We start from the raw sequence: 15,179 nt of genomic DNA on the forward strand, positions 1-15,179 counted from the left end.
ATGAACATCGTTTTATGTGCTTATTTGTCACCCATATATTTTCTTTGGTTAAACATTTGTTCAATCCTTTTGCCTACTTTTTTTTTTTTTCGGTACGCAGGCCTCTCACTGTTATGGCCTCTCCCGTTGCGGAGCACAGACTCCTGATGCGCAGGCTCAGCGGCCATGGCTCATGGGCCTAGCCGCTCCGCGGCATGTGGGATATTCCCAGACCGGGACACGAACCCGTGTCCCCTGCATCAGCAGGCGGACTCTCAACCACTGCGCCACCAGGGAAGTCCTTGCCTACTTTTTGATTGTTTTCTTATTGGTGAGTTTTGAGAGCTCTTATATATTCTGAATATAAGTACATTGTGAGATAAGTGATTTTTAAATATTCTTGCAGCCTATAGCTTTCCTCTTCATTCTCTTCATAATATCTTTCACAAATTAAATATTTTAACTTTGATAAAGTCCAATTTATTATTTTTATTTATCTTTTATGCTTTTGGTGTCACATCTGCAAACTCTTTTCTATCTCAGGTCATCAATATTTTCTCCTACATTTTCCTCTAAAAGTTTTACGGCCTTAACATTTTATATGTACATCTATGATCTATTTTGAATTAATTTTTGTTTAAGGTGTGAGGTTTGGGTCAAGTTTCAGTCTTTTGCATATGGATGTTCAGGTGTAACAACACCATTTTTGTTGTGTTTTTCCCAGCTTTATTCAAATACAATGGACAAATAAAAACTGTACATATTTAAGGTATATAATGTGATGATTTGATATACGTATACATTGTGAAATGATTACCATAATCAAGCTATTTAAATTATCTATGACATCACATAGTCTTCTCTTTTTTGTGGTGTGAACACTTAAAATATATTCTCTTAGAAAACTTCAAATATATAATACAGTATTATTTGCTATAGTCTCCACGATGCACATTAGACCCCCAGAACTTACTCATTTTATAACTGAAAGTATGTACCCTCTCACATCTCAGTTTTCCTACCCCCTCAGTCTCTGGCAACCACCATTCTACTCTTTGCTTCTGTGAGTTCAACTCTTTTATGTTTCACATATAAGTGAGATCATACAGTATTTTTCTCTGCCTGATTTATCACCTACCATAATGACCTTAAGGTCTATTTATACTTTTAAAAAGGCAGGATTTTCATATTTCTATGGCTGAATAATATTCCATTTTACATTTATGCCACATTTTCTTTACCCTTCCATCCATCTATAGACACTTAGATTATTTCCTTGTCTTTGTTATATCGCGAATAATGTTGCAATGACATGGAAGTGCAACTCTCTCTACGAGATAACTGATTTCCTTTGGATATATAGCCAAAAGTGGAAGAGCTGTATCATACAGCAGTTCTAATTTTAATTATGTGACAAAAGTTCATACTGTTTTCCATAGTAAGCTGCACTAATTAACATTCCCACCAACAGTACACAAGAGATCCCTTTTCTTCATATCTTTGTCAGCATTTATTATCTTCTGTCTTTTTGATAAAAGACCTGTGGGCTTCTCAGATATGGCCTTTATTATGTTAACATACATTCCTACTACACCTAATTTGATGAGAGTTTTTATCATGAAAGGATGTTGAATTTTTGTCAGATGCTTTTTCTGCATCTATTGAGATGATCATGACATTTATCCTTCGTTCTGTTCATGTAGTGTATCATATTAATTGATTTGAATATGTTGAGCCATCCTTGTAACCCAAGGATAAATCCCATTTGCCTCATTGCGTATGACTCTTTTTTTTTCCCAACATCTTTATTGGAATATAATTGCTTTACAATGGTGTGTTAGCTTCTACTTTATAACAAAGTGAATCAGCTATACATATACATATATCCCTGTATCTCTTCCCTCTTGCGTCTCCTTCCCTCCCACTCTCCCTATCCCAACCCTCTAGGTGGTCACAAAGCACCGAGCTGATCTCCCTGTGCTATGCGGCTGCTTCCCACTAGCTATCGATTTTACATTTGGTAGTGTATGTATGTCCATGCCACTCTCTCACTTTGTCCCAACTTATTCTTCCCCCTCCCCGTATCCTCAAGTCCATTCTCTAGTAGGTCTGTATCTTTATTCCTGTCCTGCCCCTAGGTTCTTCATGACCATTTTTTTTTTTTTTTTAGATTCCATATATATGTGTTAGCATACGGTATTTGTTTTTCTCTTTTTTCTTTTCTTTTTTTGCAGTACGCGGGCCTCTCACTATTGTGGCCTCTCCCATTGCGGAGCACAGGCTCCAGACGCGCAGGCTCAGCAGCCATGGCTCATGGGCCCAGCCGCTCTGCGGCATGAGGGATCTTCCCTGACCGGGGCACGAACCCGTGTCCCCTACATCGGCAGGCGGACTCTCAACCACTGCACCACCAGGGAAGCCCCTGTTTTTCTCTTTCTGACTTACTTCACTCTGTATGACAGACTCTAGGTCCATCCACCTCACTACAAATAACTCAATTTCCTTTTTTATGGCTGAGTAATATTCCATTGTATATATGTGCCACATCTTCTTTATCCATTCATCTGTCGATGGACACTTAGGCTGCTTCCAAGTCCTGGCTACTGTAAATATAGCTGCAATGAACACTGTGGTACATGACTCTTTTTGAATTATGGTTTTCTCAGGGTATATGCCTAGTAGTGGGATTGTTGGGTCGTATGGTAGTTCTATTTTTAGTTTTTTAAGGAACCTCCATAGTGTTCTCCATAGTGGCTGTATCAATTTACATTCCCACCAACAGTGCAAGAGGGGTCCCTTTTCTCCACACCCTCTGCAGCATTTATTGTTTGTAGATTTTTTGATGATGGCCATTCTGACTGGTGTGAGGTGATATATCATTGTAGAGATTTTTGCATATGTGTTCCTCAAGGATAATGGCCTGTATTTTTTTTCTTATGTTGTCCTTATCTGGCTTTACTTTTTTTTAATAGTCACAGTGTATCATTCTTTTTAATTCTGTTAGTTTTCTTAAAAATTTCTAAATCAGTATCCACACATAAGATTGATTATTTAATAAAATACCCTCCTCTTTGGGGGTAGGGGTGGATATTGTATTTGTCACATGATTCCAATTTTATGACATTCGGAAGAGGCAAAACTATGGAGAGTTAAAAGATCAGCGGTTGCCAGGGGGTTAAGGGATGAATAGCAGAGCACAGAGGATTTTGGAGGCAGTGAAACTATTCTGTTGGACTATAATGGCCGATACATGTCAGTAGACATTTGTCAAAACCCACAGAATGAATGTACAACTCCAAGAATGAACCCAAATGTAAACTATGGGCTTTGGGTGATAATGATGTGTCATTGTTGGTTGGATTATAACAAATGTACCACTCTGGTGGAAATGTCAATGGTGGGGGCACTGGGTGTACAGGCGTAGGGAGTAGATGGGAATTCAGTAGTTTCCATTCAATTTTACTGTGAACCTAAAATTGCTCAAACAAATAAAGTCAATATTTTTTTAAAAAATCGAAGATTTTTTCTCTGATATTCATAAATGAGACTGGGTTCCCCTCTTAGCAGGGGAAAGAGATTATGTTTGCCAAGTGGGAGAGCTTTTTGAAAAACAAGACGCCTCAACTGTCCTTCCAAAGAGTTTGATTAATAGGTCTGAGGCAAACACGAGGTCTCTGGTGTTGTTTTTTCTTTTAAAGACTCCCAAGTGAATTCTGATCTGCATCTGCATGCAACTCAAAATCACTATAGCAAAGCAAAAGTTTTATTGGAAAATAATGCAAAATACAGCTGAAATGTAGGCTTCAGTTGGATTGAAGAGAGCTTAGATAACAAATGAAATAAAATCTATAGAGGTTTATGATTTTAAAAAAACATGTAATAGTATGGGAAAATTAATTTATCCTAAGCAAATATTTTTAGGATATTATCACCTAAGTGATTAATTGAAAAACTTAAGTTATTGTCAATAACTTTTCACTCTCTCAGGAAGCAGAAGCCTTTAAAATTAAAGCCATTATGCCCCATTTTCCTCTTGTTTTCTAGGGAAATAAAGCCAAAAAAGCAATAAAGTTAAAAACAAGATGCAAAGCTGGTGGTAAAATAGAAATGTACTCTACTCTTCCAAAATGAAATCTCCCAATTTCCCCTTCATGTCTATTTAGTTAAAATTATCAAATTTTGCTTATTATTCCATCCAGAGTGATTTTATCTATTCCTATCTATTCACACTGCCACCAGTCTGATCCAGGTCCCTGTCATCCTACAGCTAGATAACTGCAACAGCTCTAACCACCCTTCCTTAACCTCAGTCTCTTTGCTCTTCAATTCATCCTTCGCACAGCTCTCAGATTTATCTCAACACCTTTTTCACTACATAACTTCAATGCCTAAGGACCTAAAATGAGTTTTGAGCACTACTTAGATCAAATCCGAACTTCTTTGTCCTACAAGTTCCCTTGGCTTTGATACTCTTTTCATTTCTCATCAATCTATTCCCAAAACACACTGAGTATAGATCTTTTTATGTTTTTATTATATTCAAGTATATATACTGGTATATATATTGAGTGTGCTGAGTCAATCCAAGCAGTCAGTAAGCCCCTAACCATTGTGAATATTTAACATTCACAATATTCTTTGTTCAACACTATAAAATGTTAGTATACTTAATTCCATCATATAAATTGAGTATAATTTTATTAGAAAACATGATGTGTATTTAATATTAAAAAAACCAAAGACCACAAGAAAGTATGACTACAAAAAAAGCAAGTTACAGGTTTATGAATTTAAGCATAAATGAATTTTAAGTATAAAAAATTTTCAGTTCAGTTGCGAATATTTTTTGAACCTATTTTTTCATTAGAGAATGGAGAGGTGTGAGCCTGCACCCCAGAGTACATGCTCTCCCATTTGTAAATATTAATTACTCATCTGTTGTTAACTTCTAGTCAAGTAGCAGCGGGTCCCTTTAAAATATTTTAATAAAAATTAGGAAAGAAAAATGACATTTAAAATATCCTACCCATTTCTTCCCAGTAAAATTATTAGAGTACCTTTATTTTAGTGACAACATTCTTGCATTCAATGGAGGCAAGGTTTGAAAAACCCTGCAATAACCCTCCTCTGTGAGAAGTCAATGCTACAGATATGATTCATAGGTGCTCACCTCTGATTACATCTTATAGCTCTAACTCCATTAACCTAATAGAAATCCCTACTTTCTTTCATGTCCCAGCTTCAGACCTTCTTCAACTGAGATGTTTACTAAAAACCTTTGACCCTGAATTCTGACCTCACTTCCAGTATCTACAGGTTCCCAACATGTAAGGTTCCCCAGAGACATTCTCAATATCCAAACATTTAAAGGAAAATATTTACCAAAGATTTGGGGAATTCACACCCCAAGATTCAGTAATTCCACTTTTGGAATGTACACAAAGGCAATAAAATCAGCAGTATGTAGAAGAATATTCACAGCAGCATGACTTACAATGAAAAACTGTAAACCTAAAAATTCCAAAACGAGGGCTTGGCTATGGGACATAATCATAACATACTGCGAATTAAGAAAAACAGAACATTAACACATGACAAATCGGGGTGGTAGGAATAAAACCCCAATTTATACTATTCTCTATAATTTTTTAAACATTTTATAACTTAGAATACAAAAATCTTAAGTGGAAATTAATATTCTTCTTTATCTTCCAAATTTTCTACAGTAAGCAATATGCTACTTATACAATAAGAAAAACTTTCAAAAAGTAAAGCTGGAAGCATATATTATATTTACTACAATGAGGCTTCCCAGCCTAACTAAAACATTAAATTTCTTTACTTTTGGCTAGAATTTTATCAACTCAACATGCTGTTATTTCATCAAAGTTCTAATTGAATACTTCAGGTCTTTATGAAAGGGAAAAACTACTTCCCCCTTATAGCTGGATATTTTTAGAGAGAAATCTTTCCCCAAAAATGGCATAATGGACTCCTTCATGGGGGGGAAAAGAAAAAGCGCAAACTTGCCTTTATCCAATTCATATCCATTACTGAATCTAATATATCTATTACATGTACACTTATAACGGTTTTAATGTTTTAAATTAAGATTTAGCACCTACAGGATGTATGTGCTTTCCTCCCAAAACATATTAACAACTCGAAGCTCAGAAATTTAATTTTAATCTTCAATACTAAACAAAGTACTGAGCGTACAACACTCAAATGCCATGGAAAGAATGAACAGGCCAGAAATAAAGAGTTCACGTAAAGAAATAAAATGATGGATTTGGTAGATTAATCTATACCAAAATTATCTTTTTTAAAAAAAGGATGAACTACAAAGATAGAACACAAAAGGAGAGAATCAGAGGTGACAGATGAGATGTCAAAAACTTTTTAGAAGCCTTGAAACAGATGGCCCTGGGACTTCCCTGGTGGTCCAGTGGTTAAGAATCCATCTTGCAATGCAGGGAACATGAGTTCGATCCCTGGTTGGGGAACTAAGATCCCCCATGCCGCAGGGAAACTAAGCCCGCGTGCCACAACTACTGAGCCCGTGTGTTCTGGAGCCCGCTCGCAGCAAGGAAAGATCCCCGCATGCTGCAACGAAGATCCCATGTGCCGCAACTAAGACCCGACGTAGCCAAATAAATAAATTTTTTAAAAAGATGGTCTAATGATATTTTACTAGCGAAGTGGAGAACTCTGAAGCCTAAGCACCTGTAAAGAAGCTGATTCACACTGCCCACAAGCAGGAAGCTTCATAGACAGGAGCCCCCCACCCCCCCACCCCAGGCATCTCTGAATGTAGAGTGAGGAACAGGACTAAAAACTAGCAGGGTAGCTGAAAGTCTACAAAACAGCCATCACATTCAGACTTCCTCCTCCATTGTGCACAGCCAGGCAACAGTCCATCCCCAAGCCCCTATGGATGTTGAGAGCATTACTCTGAAGAAACTAAACTAGAGAGACTCTAAAATGAGGGACTCCAGTGTAGGTGATGTGCTATACAAAAGACAGGATTACATGAACACAATTAACAGTGAGAACGCCAGCTTCTTTTCTAAGACAAGTTCTCAGAATTTGGCATCCAGGTGTGTATCCTCCAGGCAAGACTGGAGGCTCTCTTTTACTTTTTTTTTAAATTTTATTGAAGTATAGTTGATTTACAATGTTGTGTTAGTTGGAGGCTCTCTTTCTCAAGGAAATTGACAAGCCCAAGAGAAAAGAACTATGAGAGTCCCCTCCCCCTATAAATGGCCACAGCTACCCTGTCCACCCTTTAACAAGCCACACCTATAGTTTCCAATTCAGTTTTTAGCACTTCACTCTTAAATAGGAATGGACAACCTAAGTTTACCAGACATACAGGGAGAGCCTCTACAGAGAAAGACTGCAATGGAAACAAAGGAACTTCGAAGAAACAGAGCAATGAGGGGTACAAAACTTTAAAAAAAAAACAACAAAACACCATCATTAATACTGTCCTCAAGAAGACTATAGTGTCTATAAAATAATATAAAGATACCATAAGAAAGAGCTCTAAGAAATTAAAATATGGATAGGAATTAACAATTCAATAGAAGGGCTGTAAGATAACATTAAAGAAATCTCTCAGGAAACAGAACAAAAAGACTAAGTGATGGAAAACAGGAAGGAAAAGAAAATTAAAAGAACCACCTAAGAATTCTAAGACCCAAATAATACAATTCCAAGAAAGACAAAAAAATCAAATGAGAAAGATTATCAAAGAAACAATGCATCAAATTTAGAGTATTCATTCAATGAAAGACACCATGGACAAAACTAACAGAAAGATGACAGGCCTATAAAAGATATTTTCCAATCCTAAAACCAACAGACCTCCACAAGGAACTCCTGCAAACCAAAATAAAAAGACAGGAGGAGTTCCCTGGTGGCCTAGTGGTTAGAATTCCAGGCTTTCACTGTTGTGGCCTGGGTTCAATCCCTGGGTCGGGGAACTGAGATCCTGCAAGCTGCGCAGCACAGCACAGCCAAAACAAACAAACAAACAAACAAAAAAGACAGGGACCGGAAAGATAGACAAAGTACAAAACAGACAATTAACAAAAGGGAAAACCTGAATGGATACAAGAGATGCTCGAATTCATTAATTATCAGAGAATGTAAATTAAAACAATGAGATACCACTTTATACCCGACTAGCAAAAATTAAGAAGTTAGATAAAACCAAGTGCTGTCAAAGATGTGGGCAAATAAGAAAACTCCTCACTGCTAGCAGGCACATAAACTAGTTCTCCTGTTCTATGACCCAGGAATCCCACTCCTGGGCATACATCCCAAAGAACTTCTCACACAGGTCCACAAGGATGTACAAGTAAGAGTATATTTACCACAGTGTACTTGTGATGCCAGAGAGGCAACTCAGATGTCAGTGATTAGGGAATAAAAAGTAAAATGTGGTAGATGCACATTATGGAATTCTACATTATACGCAACTATATGTACACACAACAAAACAGAAAGGTCTCCAAACAATGCTGAGTAAAAAGAGTAAGAAACAGAACAAGGTCTATAACACAATATATAAACTAAATACACAAAACGCACTACATATTTCACAATGATTCACATACAATCAAGGAATGTATCAGCCACAATGCAGTGGGTGCCTACTAGAAAGGGTAATGGAAGTAGGGCTCAGAAATGAAAGAAAAATTTAAAGGACCTTGTATAGTTTGATGATAGTGTCAAGAACTGGGAAGCATAATTAACTCAAACTCTTTTTACCTAAGGCCCCAATAATAATAATAAATAATAAATAATTTCCCAAAACTAAAGGACACAAATCCCAGGCTTGTAAGGGTCCATCGCCCTTAAATGAAAAAACAAACAAACAAACAAACAATCAAATCTAGGGACATTATGGAATTTCAGGGGTTAAAAATAATACCCTAAAAGCTTCTGGAGATTGGAGAAGACAGGGAAGGTCACATACAAATGAAGAATAAGAACGCCTTTGGACTTCAACAGCAACATTAAAATGCAGAAAACAATGGAGCTATGACTTCCAAACTTTTTAAGCCTAGGTTTTTATACCCAGCCAGATTACTGATGAAATGCTAAGGTAGAATATAGATTTTTTTCAATCATGCAAGATCTCAGAAAGTTTTCGCTTCCCAGGTACGCTTTCTCTGTAAGTTAAGAAAATATGGGAAACAGGAGATCCAATGCAGGAGAAGGGCAAAGAGAATTTTAAGGGCGACACAAAAGTTCCAGGATAACAGCTGTGAAGTATACCTAGAAAGTAACCAGTCCAGATTGCATTAAAAGGACAGAAGGTTCCAGGACAGCAATCTCATGGAAATGGAAGTGGGAAAAAAAGGTGTTACTCCTCGAAAAACAAAAATTGGTTAAGAGAAGAAATGATATCATAATATACTACATGGTTCAGCTATAAACATTTACATAGTTATAACTGAACGTTGACTTAATAAACACCTGTGATAACTATATTAGAAGGATGGGAGAGGCAGTGTGTAAATGTGGAGGAAAGTCAATAGATAATGTCTAAAACTGCTGTATCAAGAAATAGCAATAGGAGTTATTTATAAATATGAAAGAGGAAACAGCTAAAAGAAGGAAATTGGTGGCCTCTAAAGTGCAGAAGCTAGGACAGGGGACAGTTGTTTTCAGAGAATATTCTAATTCAAAAACTGTATTTTTTAATGGCAGTAAAGCAAGGAACTCCAATAGCCCTTCAGCTTTTAGTAAATTAGATCTTCACAATGTCATTTCATGATGTTAAACAAACTGCATCTAGTTTGTTCTGCTGGAGACTGCACTGCAAACCAAGACAAAAATCAAGCTTTAATGATTGATGTGAACATAGTACAAATAGCCCTGTGATTGAATACCAGCTCCATCACTTACTCTGTGAAGTAGGGCAAGTTACCTAACCATCCTGTACCTGTAGCCACCTTCTCAAAGTGGTTTTGCAAGGGTAATTAAGTGAAAACACCTGATGCAGTGCTTGAGCCATCAACAGATGTTAGTACCTTTTGCTTGTCTTTCTGCTCCCTAGCTAAAAACCCCCATTTTGACCCCAAGCTGCCTTGCTGGTCACAGAATACAGAGACTCATGGACAACTCAGCACATATCCCTCCTCATGCTGAAAAATCAATCATGATGAGTAAGCAGACTTATCTTTGTATATGAAGAGCAGCATTATTCTTGTTATGTGAAGGAGATTATCCCCATTATCCACATTTTGGATTATTGCCTGCTTTCAAGAACTGTCCCAATTAGTCTACTACACTAGATCAGAACCATTTTGTCACTAAGGTCTGTCATGTAGGGTCGTTATCATCTTTAAAAACAAACAAACAAACAAACAACTGTACGGGGGCTTCCCTGGTGGCGCAGTGGTTGAGAGTCCGCCTGCTGATGCCAGGGACACGGGTTCGTGCCCCGGTCCAGGAAGATCCCACATGCCGCGGAGCGGCTGGGCCCGTGAGCCATGGCCGCTGAGCCTGTGCGTCCGGAGCCTGTGCTCCACAGCGGGAGAGGCCACAACAGTGAGAGGCCCGCGTACCGCAAAACAAAAACAAAAAAACCTGTACGTTCCACGAGTCTTCATCCCTGCTCTTTCACTGCAAGGACTTAAAATTTCCTAATGAAGGTCCGATCTGGTCCCTCACTATCCTGGGGCCACCTCCTGCTCACTGCAGCAAGAATAGAGGCAAGTCAGCCCCCAATCAGCTAATTGAATTGTTTACCATTTCCAATGTTTTCTTCCACTATTATGGCTGAATTCAGAATACCTTGCAAAGTACAGAAACCTTAAAACAAAGAGATTAACAGGGAATTATCTTTATCATCACTATGTCAGTCACCTTTACTTCCATGGCCAAAAGTCTTAGTTGATTTTATACAAAGCATACATACTTCTAGAAACAATCTGACAAGACTTAAAAACACTAAATCATAAATCATCAAGACTTTATCATTAATTCAACAGTAAACTCCTCAAGGCTTATGTTGTCTGATTCCATTTGAACTTCCTTTGCTATTTAGTACAGTTTCTGCTCAATTTTGACTGATAAAATATCATGCAGTCAATATTTTTACTCATTATTTGTTAGTCTTCCCTGCAACACTATAAATTCCATGACACAAGAACAGTGTCTTCTAGGGGCAGGACAGGAATAAAGACGCAGACTTAGAGAATGGACTTGAGGACATGGGGAGGGGGGAAGGGTAAGCTGGGACGAAGTGAGAGAGTGGCATGGACATATATACACTACCAAATGTAAAAACGATCGCTAGTGGGAAGCAGCTGCACAGCACAGGAAGATCAGCTCTGTGCTTTGTGACCACCTAGAGGGGTGGGATAGGGAGGGTGGGAGAGAGATGCAAGAGGGAGGAGATGTGGGGATATGTGTATATGTATAGCTGATTCACTTTGTTATACAGCAGAAACTAACACACCATTGTAAAGCAATTATATTCCAATAAAGATGTTTAAAAAAAAAAGAACAGTGTCTTGATCATGTCTACATCCCCAGTCTCAGGGCCTATGAACACTCCAAGTATTCGCTGAATTAATGGACCAAATAAAGAAAACGCAACCAAGAAGTATGCAAAGGAGAGGAGAAATAATTCCTAAATTAGCAGTGATTCTGGTTCTAAGGCTGGTTCTAACAAGAGCTGGAATACCTTAGGTAAGTTACCTAACTTCTCTGACCCTCGAAGCTTTAATCTGCAGAAAAGGAAAAAATAACATACTTCAGAGTTACTGTAAGCATTAACGTTTTACTGTACAAAAAGTATTTAGCACAGTATCTGGAAAGGAGCTCAATAAATGTTAATTCCTTTACCTTTCCTCATGTTCTCCACCTTAAAATCCGGTATTACACATAAAAGTGCCTTCCAAGAATAAATTACTTCAGTAAAAGTACAATAGAGTTCATTCTCCATTTGCTTTGAAAAGTTAAAATTTCATCTCTTCAATCTTTAAAATGGAGGGGGACTAGCTTGTGAATTACTTTCAAAATATCACAAACACAAGAACAAGTTAAGAAAAAAACAATGTCAAGAATGAGCCTTGAAGCAACGTGCGGGGGGGGGGGAGCGGCGGGGCGGGGAATCACTCATCTACTGCGAAGAAATAGGGGTTTTTAAGGCAGTGCTCACTAAACGAAAAAAGGCTTGAAAAAGGTAGAAACGTTATTTAATAGTATGTTTTAGAAAAAAATACTTCCCAACTGTTTATTCTGAATTTAAACCTTAAAAAATTAACTATTTTGACATCATGAGCTTAAAAGTGGAACATTACATATAACTTCCATTCAAACCTAAAACATTCCTTCATGACGACTTCCCAGACTCCAGTCATCCTTCAGTTTCATCCTCCCATTTTGAGCTTAATCGAATACCTCGCCGCTTCCCTTGCATCACCACTGACACACGCTGTGTGCAGACGAAGTTCTGTCATTCCTATAATTACCACACCCCTGTCAGACGCTTCAGGCCCATGTTGTTATGACATCTGTAAACTGCAGTCCTCCCTCTGTCTCCACCCGCACCGCGCCCGCCCTCCCCACCCCACCCCCGCTTCCAAACCACCAGCTCCGGCTCGGGCTGTAACTTGTGAATTCCCGAGACGGTCCCCTCCGGCCTCGGTTAGGATTTTTACACGCCCCCCACCCCTTGCTCTTTCCTGCCTCAGTCGCCGCACTCCGTCCGGCCCACCCACGCCCCCAGCTCGCTCGCGCCGGGCCGCGGCGCTGGCTCCGCACTCCCTCCTCTCCGTCCCGCTGCCTCGGCGCCCCGCAGTCCCCGACGCTGCTTCCAGCTCCGCTGCCGAGCCGCCTCGCCCCGCCTCGCCTCGCCTCCACCGGCGTTCCCGATGGCGAACCAGTGCTCCCCACCCCCACCGTCCTCTCAGCGGGCCGCGCGGCCGTTGGGACTGCCTGGCCCGTGACGCACGGACGCGCAGCGAGCGCCCAGGCCCAGGAACCCGAGCTCGAGCACTGCCGGCGGCCCGCCCTCACCGCGGGGCCTCTCCCGCACACAACCGGATCCGCCGGAGTCCCCGGCGGGAGGGGGAGGGGCCGGGGGCCGCCTGGGCCCCGCACTCACCAAGCTCAAGGCAGCCGATCCCGGTGCCACTGCTGGGGTGAGCCTCTGGCTCGCTCGCTCGCCTGCCGTGCCTCTCCTGCACACAACCTCGAAGACCCAGCTCGCGCCTCGGCGGTGCTCACCAGGCCTCGCTCGCCGACACCGCCGCGCACCCAGCACAGCGAGACCCAGCTCAGCCGGCGTTCGCAGTACGCCTGCGCGCGGGGGCCGGCCCGCGCGCCTGCGCGCGCCTCTCCACCACCCTGCTGCAGAGGCTGCCGGGAGATGTAGTCTTCCAACCGTCCTTCTCGCGAAGCGCCAGCGGTTAGCCGGGAACCAGTGGAGAGTCTGGAGTCGGGAAGGAGGTCTGGTTGACAAGGTTCGCAGTTAGTGGCGAAGGTTGGAGAGTCATTCTGGAGTGGCAATGAAATGGTACTACTTAGGCTGAATTGCAAAGTTATGTCTACAAACTTGTCTTCGAAGCTCTTCCAGGGCGGATCGATCCTTGCTCACCTCTGTCTATAGCCTCTGACAGGCTTGTTACCTAATACACGTTTACTGAGTAAATAATGGAATGAATGAAGCCTGAGGGATTACTAAAAAAGAGTTATAAGTCCGCGCTTCATGTCTAAGGCATTCACATGCAGCATGTTTGAGAAACGTATGGGTATTTCCTTTTTTAGTTCTCTCCCGTCCCCTTTGCCTGATAATGTATATAAGCAGTATCAAAAATCATTAAGAAATTAAATGAAACACAAATGCTTGCTTTACTCAATAAATGCTCTCAAACGAAAATTTGGGACAAATAGTTGTTACTGTTAAATCTGATGGAATTCTCTTTGAGCTTAATCGAATTGTTTTTGAGCAGTGGCTTCAAAAGAAGAAAGACTGAAGCCAGCCAAGCAAAGGTCACAGAATACAGTCTCACATGCGACCTGGTTTATCAAATCAATCTAAACACCCACGGAGAAGCAAGGTGAAAGAAATGGGGTAGCTCTGTAACATAAGTGTGGGAGAGAGGACCTTACTGCCTGAATCCTAGGCTATGCGATGTTCATTTGTCCTGGATCTCTTTCTGCCACGTCAGTATTCCCCACTAACGGTGTGTTTTCTAGGATGAGCTGAGTTTGAGCAAGGGCACTGGGGAAAGGGAATGTGTTCTAAGTGAGAGACTTGGAGGCAAGTGTGTGTGACCGCAGCTAAGCTGAGGACAGATCACTTTATTCCAATCAGGAGCTAATATTATTCAGAGCTGGACTTTAGTGTTTGTGAAAACTAGTTTCTTTCTAGTTCACCCTTACTCCTAGTTAGAGTATCCCGTGAGGGTCTGGACCAAAAGTCTGGGGTATTTACGAGGGCCTCTCTTCCTTGACCCAACCTCTTCAGCCCCATGAGACAGTCAAAAGCTCTACTCAGTTTTTCAGCCACTGCTTTCAGAATTAGCAATCACTTCAAGTGGAAAAGTAACAGCAAACATCAGGCTCACCTCTCATGGGTTCCCTTTCTTTTCTTCCAGATCTTGGATCCACAGATTCTCACTGCTGTGGTAGCTCTTCAGTGCCTTAATGTTTTTTATATTTTGTCCAGCTGTTCTCTGTGGTGGGAGGATTTGTTCAAGACAACAACAGTAGCCCATTGCTGAAGCAGAATTCCTATATATACATTACTTTTACAAAAATGTTATCATACCATACATGATGTTTTGTTAGCTAATGTCTCTCTGACTATATCTTTTTGTATTAAAATTTATTTTTAATTTTAAATTATAGAACAGTAGTTTTGCTATTACAAACAACACTGCTGTGAACATTCTTGTACATGTCTTTGTGTGTACAGGGAAACTGCTAGATCCTAAGACATTGCATCTTTAACCTTACGAGATGTGACAGGCAGAATTCTCAGATGGCCCCCGTGATCTTTGCCCCTTGCTGTTACCCTACCCCTTGAGTGTGGGTGGGAGCTTTGACTTACTTCTGGCCAATAGAATATGGCAAGGATGATTACATTTCATTATAAGTCTCTGTCTTAGCAGACCAGAGCTCGACACTCTCCTGCTGGCCTTGAAGAAGCGAGCTTTCATGTTGAGAAC

At 40.4% G+C, this 15,179-nt stretch overlaps 1 protein-coding gene across 1 annotated transcript in view; it reads right to left on the reverse strand.

Moving 5' to 3' along the window:
* The window catches only part of KPNA1 (karyopherin subunit alpha 1), a 73,256-nt gene extending 60,036 nt beyond the window's left edge, over nt 1-13,220 (reverse strand). The window contains exon 1 of the mRNA XM_022567104.3: nt 13,112-13,220. The gene's annotated coding sequence lies outside the window, so the exon portion shown is untranslated. The remainder of the gene's footprint in view (nt 1-13,111) is intronic.
* Nucleotides 13,221-15,179: the final 1,959 nt, after the last annotated feature.

This window comes from Delphinapterus leucas, chromosome 4 (assembly GCF_059928025.1).
Source record: "Delphinapterus leucas isolate spDelLeu-1000000601 "Yukka" chromosome 4, BTC_Dleu_Yukka2, whole genome shotgun sequence".
NCBI classification, from domain to species: Eukaryota; Metazoa; Chordata; class Mammalia; order Artiodactyla; family Monodontidae; genus Delphinapterus; species Delphinapterus leucas.